The sequence below is a fragment of the Balaenoptera physalus genome (assembly GCF_965194825.1).
Source record: "Balaenoptera physalus genome assembly, chromosome: 13".
NCBI classification, from domain to species: domain Eukaryota; kingdom Metazoa; phylum Chordata; class Mammalia; order Artiodactyla; family Balaenopteridae; genus Balaenoptera; species Balaenoptera physalus.
The window spans coordinates 43,051,370-43,060,224 of NC_138892.1; positions in this window are offsets into that span (position 1 = coordinate 43,051,370).

Consider the following 8,855-nt stretch of genomic DNA (forward strand, 5'->3'; position numbering starts at 1 on the left):
TAAAGTTGGAGTTTCAAGGGATATCAGTGTTCATCTATGCCATCTCTCCAGTTTCAAAATGGTTCTATTCCATTCTAGAAATTTGACATGTAATTTGAAATCCTTAATAAAATTGCATTTAATTTTATAAAATGTACTGGTGATATTTTGGGTGGTTTTTAAAAAAGAATGAGTATATACTTTTTTTTTTTTTTTGGAAGAGTGGAGAGGAGAGATGTTTTGAGTAGGCTATTCAATGCTTAGGCCATGATGGCCTGTAAAATGTGTCATTTTAAGAGCCACCTCCCAAGCCCCACTAAATTGTGTTTGTTATTGGAAGACTAGACAGAAAGGGATTCCCTAGTTCTACAGATTATACTCTGAGTTAACTATAGATGTTTTTGAGGCCCTTCGAATTTCGTCTTTACATTTTCAGTTTATAGTATTCTCTAGCCCAGGCAGTGACTACCAAGAAGTTCTCTGTTTCTCTCTAGAAATGGTAAAATCTCATATGATCACCTGTAAAGTAATACTTAAATTTTTTTCTATCTTTTTATTCAAATATGGTTATAAGCAGAGAACAACAGTTCCATAAATTGATTGGTTTTTAGTTTAACATGGATCTCACCGTTATTTTATGTAGTTCACTGAAGCTGTATTAGTATTTATGTGACATAAAAATGTCTTAATTGTGTGGAATTGGCTTACAGAGTAGTGCTTTAAAACGTGGGATTCTACCTCTGTTTCCTTTTTAACACATTTAATAACAACACATAAACCTTAAAAGGACACATTAGCTTTGATAGAAACATTTTAATTATTCTGTGAACGGGTTAATGGTATTGATTGGTGTATGATAAGGCCCTTAAGATAACTGAATTAACTGTATATTACTGCTGCTTGTAAGACAGTATGAATTTGTGGGTTATCTGAGTTGTGGGCCATTCCCATCATTGAAAATAAAAATAAAACTGAATCATTGTGAAAACCTCATTGTACCATGCAGAAATATTAAACTATTTAATATTCAAATATTCTTTTCTTGGTTTTAGGGCTTGGTTTAGAATTTGAGTCCTTTTTTATGAGTCTTATAAAAATTATAGCCTTTATATTTTTGACTATTTAAATCAAGCCAAATGTTATTTAAATGTACAGAATTAATGGATAGTTTAGAAGAAACATACATTCTTTATAGGAACCTTAGGAAAGAGAAATCATATGCTAACGTAGATTTTAATCTTCTGCACTGTATATATACTTGGTAATTGTGAACTGGATTTTGTTTTGAAAATCCGTGTTTATAATTTAGGTAGTTTGCTACTTAAAGCACTAAGTCTCTAATAGCTGAAAAGTAAATGTAAATGATAATGGTGAAATTAACTGAGATTAACTTATATAGTGGTGATTTTTGTATACTGGTTTAAAAAGACAGATGCTAAAAATATAACTTGGAGAAAAAGCCAAGTTTTTGGATTAATTAAGGATTACTTCAGAGAAATGGGAACATCTTTGTTGGAGTGTGGAATTACTTTATTTAAGGATAAATGTTTATTAGAAAACTTGTATTCAGTTAATTATATTTTCAAAAAATACAATATACGCTGTATCTTGTGTTTCTTCCATTTGACGTTATATACCATACTTTGTTTTTCAGTTTTTTAAAAAATTGAGGTATTGACTAATTTTCATAAGTGTGAAGTAAATGAGAAACGGAGCATAACAATTTAGAAATAATAAATTGCCAGCAGGAAATAAGTTAATCAAATTGCTTAATTTTCATATTGAGAAATGAGAGTTTATAGCTTTTGTAGATCTCTTATTTTGAGTTTTATTATTTTGAAACTCGGGGATGTGTTAGTTAAAAGCAGTACTTTTTAGTTCTTCATCTGTGTGGGTGTTTTTTGTTTTTAAAGAGAAGTCTGTGTCTTCACTGGCCGGCAGGCTATTTGAGGCGGATGGAGCGGGAGGGGTGGGTGGCCCCCTGCTGTGCCGGCCGTGCTTCACGGGCTGGCTATTAGGTGACTGAGAACTCGCCTCGGTAGTGCCCGATCATCGCAGGCGTGATTTACACCTGGTTGAAGGTCTTGCCGTTGTAGACTAGACGCCCACCATGCTGCGCGTCATGTCGGGCAGGATGATCATGTTGCGCAGGTGCGTTGACCACCTCGGGCTTCTCCTTGGGCGGTGCCGCGTACCTGACCTTGCGTACCTGACCTTGCGCAGGCGCTTCGGCAGCCAGTGCGGCTTCCTTCGCAGGCGGCGGTGCGGCCTCCGCCACTGCCTTGCGCGCCACTGCCTCGCGCGCCGTGAAGCTGCCTTAGCTGCTCCTGGGATATGTGCAGCGGTGGGTCGAGGTCCAAGCCACAGTAGGTGAGCTCGTGGAAGGTCTGCTGCTGCTGCTGCTTTCCACTTCTGCTATTTCGTCGGTTCTTAAGAAAGGCTAGGTCTTCATGTATTTTACGTTTGAAAATAAGAAGGAACTGGGGATGTGTTGAAAAATGAAAGTGCCAGAAGTGGACAGATTTCATATCAAGAGTTAGTAGTATTAATACTCATCATTTTTTCATTCATAATGAAGTTAAGCAGTTGTTGCTCAGAAACTTTCATGGAGTGGTAAAAGTTTCTGCCAGAATACTCAAATCTCATATAAGAGCTTTTAGCTGGGAATTCACGGATGAGTAGGAATTTGTGTAGTGAGGGATGGAGCCTCCGAGCAGAGAGCAGTTCAGGTGAAGGTATTATAGGAAACACACCATGAGGGTCCTAAAGTAGGACAATCCATGGCACTTTCAAGGCAGTGAAAGAATGGATGACATAAGGGGCAAAGCCATGGAAGGCTTAGCTGTAGAAGTCCTTTTAAAGGGGTTTTCAAGTGACGATGACCTTTCCATGAAGATAACTTTAAAGTAAGACATGATTAAGACTAAGTCAACCATTCGTAGGTAAGAACATTGCGGCTGGTTAGAGGCTGAGTCTAAAAGTAGGGTAGAGTGTCAAAGTAATGGATGAAGGTTTCTGGGTTCTTTTGTTTTTTAAATAATAGATTCAAGGTTATCTGCAATGAATCCTCTTAAGTTCCAGGTTGCTTTTTTCAAGGAAGCCCTTATGGATATTGCAGCTTTTCTCTAACTCTAAAATTACAGTAGTTGGAAGAATTCCTGTACATTCTTTGCTCAAAATCACCATTTATTGTTTTTGCTACATAATTCTATATTCACGCATATATCTTTTTTCTAAACTACTTGACAGAGTTGGAGACATTGTGCCCTTTTAGCCTCTAAATGCTGTATTTTTTCAGTAGGAAGACGTTCTTATAGAATCACAGTATGATTAATCAAAATCAGGAAGTTTTACTGTGTAATCATAGTTCATTTTGATGCTTCAGTCATCTCAGATTTGATCAGTGGTATCCTTTTAAAATTGGTTCCTGTGTGCTTTTGGTGTGTCCTGCATCATTTGAGCTCTTGCATACTTTATAGCTCAGAAAGATTTTCTGGGATCATCTTAGGCTTTTTTGTACCAGCTCTGAAACTGACTTATTTCCCCAAGGATCCCTGGTTCCCTTTAATGGGGAGTGGTACTTAGAAATCAAGTCTAGGTGATGGGTTTGCTTGTTTCTGGGATGTTATTATTTCTAGGTCTTTTCAGGTGACAGACTTAGGAAATATATTAAAAACTGAGTACACACTGAATATTTCAAAGTTAATCCAACACAATAGGATTTTCTTTTCTAGCCTAACCCCAGTACATATTTGTAACTACCTTCAAACAGGTGGGGTTAGTAGTAGCTGATCCAACTGGGAATTGTAGGTGAGGTTGCTCTATAGGAATAAGAAACCACGAATAAAAGTGGAAAAGATTTTAGACTGAAACTTTGGCAGCCCTAAACAAACGACCCTTACCATCTGTTTTTAATGAATATGGAAATAAAATAGTTGATACATTGGATAGTAGAATGGTTAAATATAAGCTTTGGAGTTCATCTACCACTTGTTCTTTTAGCTTCATTATTTTGATGTTTTGTGAAAGATGGTAGTGGGCACTGATGAGAGAACACATTAGTTCTTGAAGTAGTTCAGGAGTACTTAGAGCCTGATATATGTAATGAGCAATTAGTAAACATGCTTCCTAAACATAAGAAAACCTAGAATTTGTGGTTGGGATCACCTTTTATAATAGATTCTGGCAGTTAATTTCAGAATTAGTTGGGGTTTTTTTGTTCTGTTTTTGTTGTTGATTCTAAAGGCAAAATGGCTCCTGGCTAAGAGGTGTCCCTACTTGGTGTACAAAAGAACCCTGAGACTAAAACTGGGTAATAAATATAAACCTATGCCCCCATTTTGAAGGTTTTTGATGTTTTTTATAAAGAGAGAAGAAAAATAGAAGAAAAGAATAATTTATCCCCCTTACCTAAAATCAGTCTTTAAAATCTGATTTCATTTAAAAAAAAATGCTGATTTATTTTCTTTTGTGAAGTCCGGAAATCATCTAGGGTAAAACTAAATGAAGTTTGACTGTATTTAGATACCTCATGCTCCAAAACTTCCAAGTTGTCATTACTTAGCCCATCCCTTTCCATCCCAAACATTTATTAACCTGGATCCCTGGACATTGTGGGTGGACCGTCTAGGGGTGGACAGTGAGACGTGTCAGTGTTCAGGCCAGAGGTGGTTTTAGACCTGGATTAGGCTGGTTGTCTTTTTGCTGTTGAGTTGGCTTGGTGAGTGGACCTAGAACCTTTAGAGCAACTTGCACATCAGCAACCTGCCCTGTTTAACCTACATTTGTACTGTTTCAGTTATGTTTGGCTGTCTTTTCTTTCACTTCCTTCTCCTGGGTCTTTTGTGCACATACCTTATTAGCTCAACACAGTCTCTTTTTCTTTGAACTAACACGTACTTTTTTTTGGTTCTTTAGTTCTGAACTGGTTTTGCCAGTTCAAGAAGGACTCTCGGAATGCTTGTTCACTGCTGGATTCTCTAGTTTCCATTGCGGGGACAGGAAGATGGTAGCTGTACAGGAAATTTTATACAGCCAATGCGTAGATGGAGTAGGGTTTATCTGGACTCCTTCCAATTTACCAGCCATGATACTGTATGGGGCCATGTAACAAGTGACTGATTCTCATTAGTTCAATCTCCTGAGTCAACCAAGATGCTCCAAGTTCCTTTGTAGTTGTCACATTTCTGCATACTGAGTTGCTTATTTTGAGAAAACCAATAAAACCACAAAACTGGACTGTGTATATTGTTCTGTAATGTGGAGAGTTGAATCAGTTGTCGTTGCAGTTACCTAGTATTGCATAAAAAAGCTACTCCCCAAACTTAAAGCATCAACAAGATTTATTTTTGCTAACTGTGCTTGGGTAGTTCATTTCTGCTCTACTGAGCGTTGTTAGGGGCAACTTTGAAGGATGGGGACGAGACTCACCTGAAGGCTCTTCATACACAGGTGGTCAGTGCTGGCTGAGACTTCAGCTGGGTTGGGGCTAGAACGCTACCTAGACTTTGCTTCACAGCATGGTGGCTGGGTTCCAAGAATTATGCAAAGGTTTATCCTACCCTGGGAAGTCATCACTTCTGTACTCTATTGGTTATAGTCAAACCCACCAAGGTTTAATGGGAGAGGACTCTATATCCTGCTGGAGGAATTATAAAGTTTGGGGAAGGGGAGAGGACCTGGAATCTTGTAGTGGCCACAGTTTGTCTTTGGAAAATACAGTTGGCTATAACAGTATTGATAAAACAAAAGCTACAGTAGTTTCCCAAAATGAAACATCAGGAAAGGTTAAATTATATATTGTATGCCTGTTTATGGAGAAAGAATGTTTTACTTTATCATACTGGAATCTTATCATTTGAATTTATCTGGACAATTGAGATTACCAAATGTACACATAATTAGCTCACTCTGAGTCATTAAAATGTCAAGCTTGATTAGTAAAAGAACCTTAAATGGTAAGTATATGATGACCATTAAGTACATATTTCTTTTCAAAGGTTGGGTATATTACATAGTTTGGGGTTCAGAAGAAAGCTTCATTGCTCTACTATTTGTATTTCAGACTAGGTGGGACTTTGCATTATAAATCTAAATCAGCATTAAAAAAAAAAACCCCAAATGTGTATTCAGCCATTTAAGGTAATGAAATAATGTTTTATTTAATCTTAATACTTGTTTGAAAATGGTAATTATTCCCTCTCGACATGTAAGGGTAAAAGGTAAATAACAGGGCCGCCCAGCTGATCTTTGTTGGAGTCAGTGTTTGATGGCAGCTGTTTTGGCCTCTGCCGGTGCTCCCACCTGCTCTGAGAGCTTCATCCTCTGCTTTGTTTTCCTTGACGTATGGCTTCCACCTTTAAAGTTGCTTTATCGTCTGAAATGGCTGCTGCCACTCTGACCCATTATTTGCAGGTTTTAGGCAGCAGGTGGGGCTGAAGGAGGCAAAAGACTCCTGGCATCCAGCCATCTTCAGAGATGAGCTTATGATTTGTGCTTTCAGCACAAAAGGGGGGCTGCTTAATATAGTAGACCCTGGGTAGAGCAAAGGCTGGATCACAGCCACATCAGCCACGCATGCTGAAGAGCTTCAGGGTTAGAAAAGGATTGAAGATATCCTGGAAAACAGGAGGCAAACAGCTGCATTTCAGAAATACGTAAACCAGTTCCAGAAAGGTGATTTAGGAATACAACCTGAAGATGAGTTCTGACTGGAGTCTTATCCATCTTCCGGGTTTTTCGCTTTGTCTTACATGATAATCTTGATAATCTTTCCCAGAACCCCTGCATACACAAGTGAAGTTGAGACAATGACTTAAGCAAAAGTGTAAATAGAATCTCATTAGAAACAAGAACTGCTAAATGTTCCAGTTTCTGATCTGTTAAAGGATGCTGATTGTTAAATAGTTTGTAGTCATGAGTTGTGTGGCGATTTTGTTGTTGCCTGTAACCTGGGGCCTTGCTTTTCCTGATAGGTTTAGTGGCAGTGTGGAAGCTTGCCATAAAAAGGTTTCCTGGGTTCTATCTTTGGTAAAAAGTGTTCCTCCATCTTTCTGGGCCTGGCCACCCCACAGAATTCTTTTATTCCATCTCTCTTGCTCCTTGGTTCTATGTCAGCTGTCATCTGTGAGGCACCCTCCACTCTCCAATCCTTGGTCTTCGAAACCTGAGTTCCTCTAAAGTAACCTTGCCATTTACAGCAGCACCCAAGCAAGTTTATCATACCACCTGTTCTCCTTTATCCTTGAATTTTTGGAAGGAATTCTCTATACTCACTGCTTTTACTTTTCCTCCTCTACCACCTAAAAAAGGCCTTTGCTCATTTACTGATTTATTCATTTTTTTGCAGGTATCAATAATGATCAAACTGAAGTCTGTCCTCGGACTGTGTGCTATGTTGTAAAAGAAGACTGCAAAAGAGGGAGTTTCCCCATGTATTCTAGTCCCTTAAAAGGAGAGATTTGCCCACTGGCTATCCGTCAGATATTTGAGTTGCAAGCAACAGGAGCATTTACCTAGTCTGAGTAGAAGTAGATTTAGGATATTAGGTGTATATGGGCTCTTACTGGAAGGCAGAGGCTTGAATGCTAATCTGTCAGGGCAATGCTCAAAGTAAACCTGCAAACAAGTTTACCAGTGCTTCCACTGTCAAGTCACTGAAGTACTTGGTGCTTCTCTACTGCCATCCCTGAAGACCCAGAAGTCAGAGTATCAGTACAGTGTTGCCTGCTCAAATGTTACTGAGGATTAGGAAAAGCAAAAACACAAAGTAGATAAGTGACGAGCTCACTTAGGGTTGAGTGGAAGGAGAGTCTAAATTGTAAGGGCAGGTAGGGCTTTACAATTCTGTGGAGGGCTTTTCATGCTAGAGTAAGGAGTTGGGATGTTCTCTTATATGAATGGGGGGAGACTGAAAATTTTCTACCATAATTTAGGAATGGAAGTGGTAGCAGTGCAGTGTATTAGTGTGGATTCAAGTGGTTGGGCTATTACAAGAGCATGAATGAGAGAAATGAGAACCTAAAATTAGGCTGTTGGCACAATAGAAAGGACAGAGACAGCTGAATGACAGAGCTTGATCTGTAAATGGGTTGTAACAGCCGTTTTTTGAACACTTCACTATTCTCAATTGCTCTAAGCTGTGTTATACAAATTGGTCACTAGGAGGCATAGTTCATCAACTTTAGGCGAAAAGGAAGGCAGCTAGAGGGATGCATCTGTGAAGAAAAATAGTTCTGTATTCAATTGAAGAGTTGTTAACCTTTTCAACTCAGCGTTTTGGAAATAAGAATCTTTATAAAATATTTTTACTGAATAGAATTTTTAAAAATGAAGAGATGAATGGCTAAGAAGTCTAAATTGCAGTCTGAACGCAGGCCTTTATGCACTAATGAAGGTGACTTGTATTTTCATGATTACTTGGCTTTTAACTATTTCTTAAAAGACATTTGAACTTTATCCAAATCTTTAATAATGATATTTTTCATGAGTTTCTACTTTATGTTGCAAATTAGGAAGTTTATAGATTAAAAGTTTTATAATCTTGTAATCAACTTGTAAATGAAAGTAAACACTTTATAACTTTCTAACTTCTGTTAAATGTCTTTAAGCCAGTATTAATGAACTTCTAAGCAGGTATCTGCCAACTAAGAGAAAATGCTATCAATTCAGTCCATTACTGTGTTGTTTCTTATTTTTTTTGATTACTCTTACTAACAAGCAATAGGATGATGTATAAATACCTCTCAATATTAAGCTGCATGCTGCTCAGGAAAAGAAAGGTTTGTAGGATGTATTTTAGATAGCATTTATAGACTATAGTAGCATTTAAAGTTCAGAGAGGCCTAGCATGTACAGTAGTTAATTCAGTTTTTTAA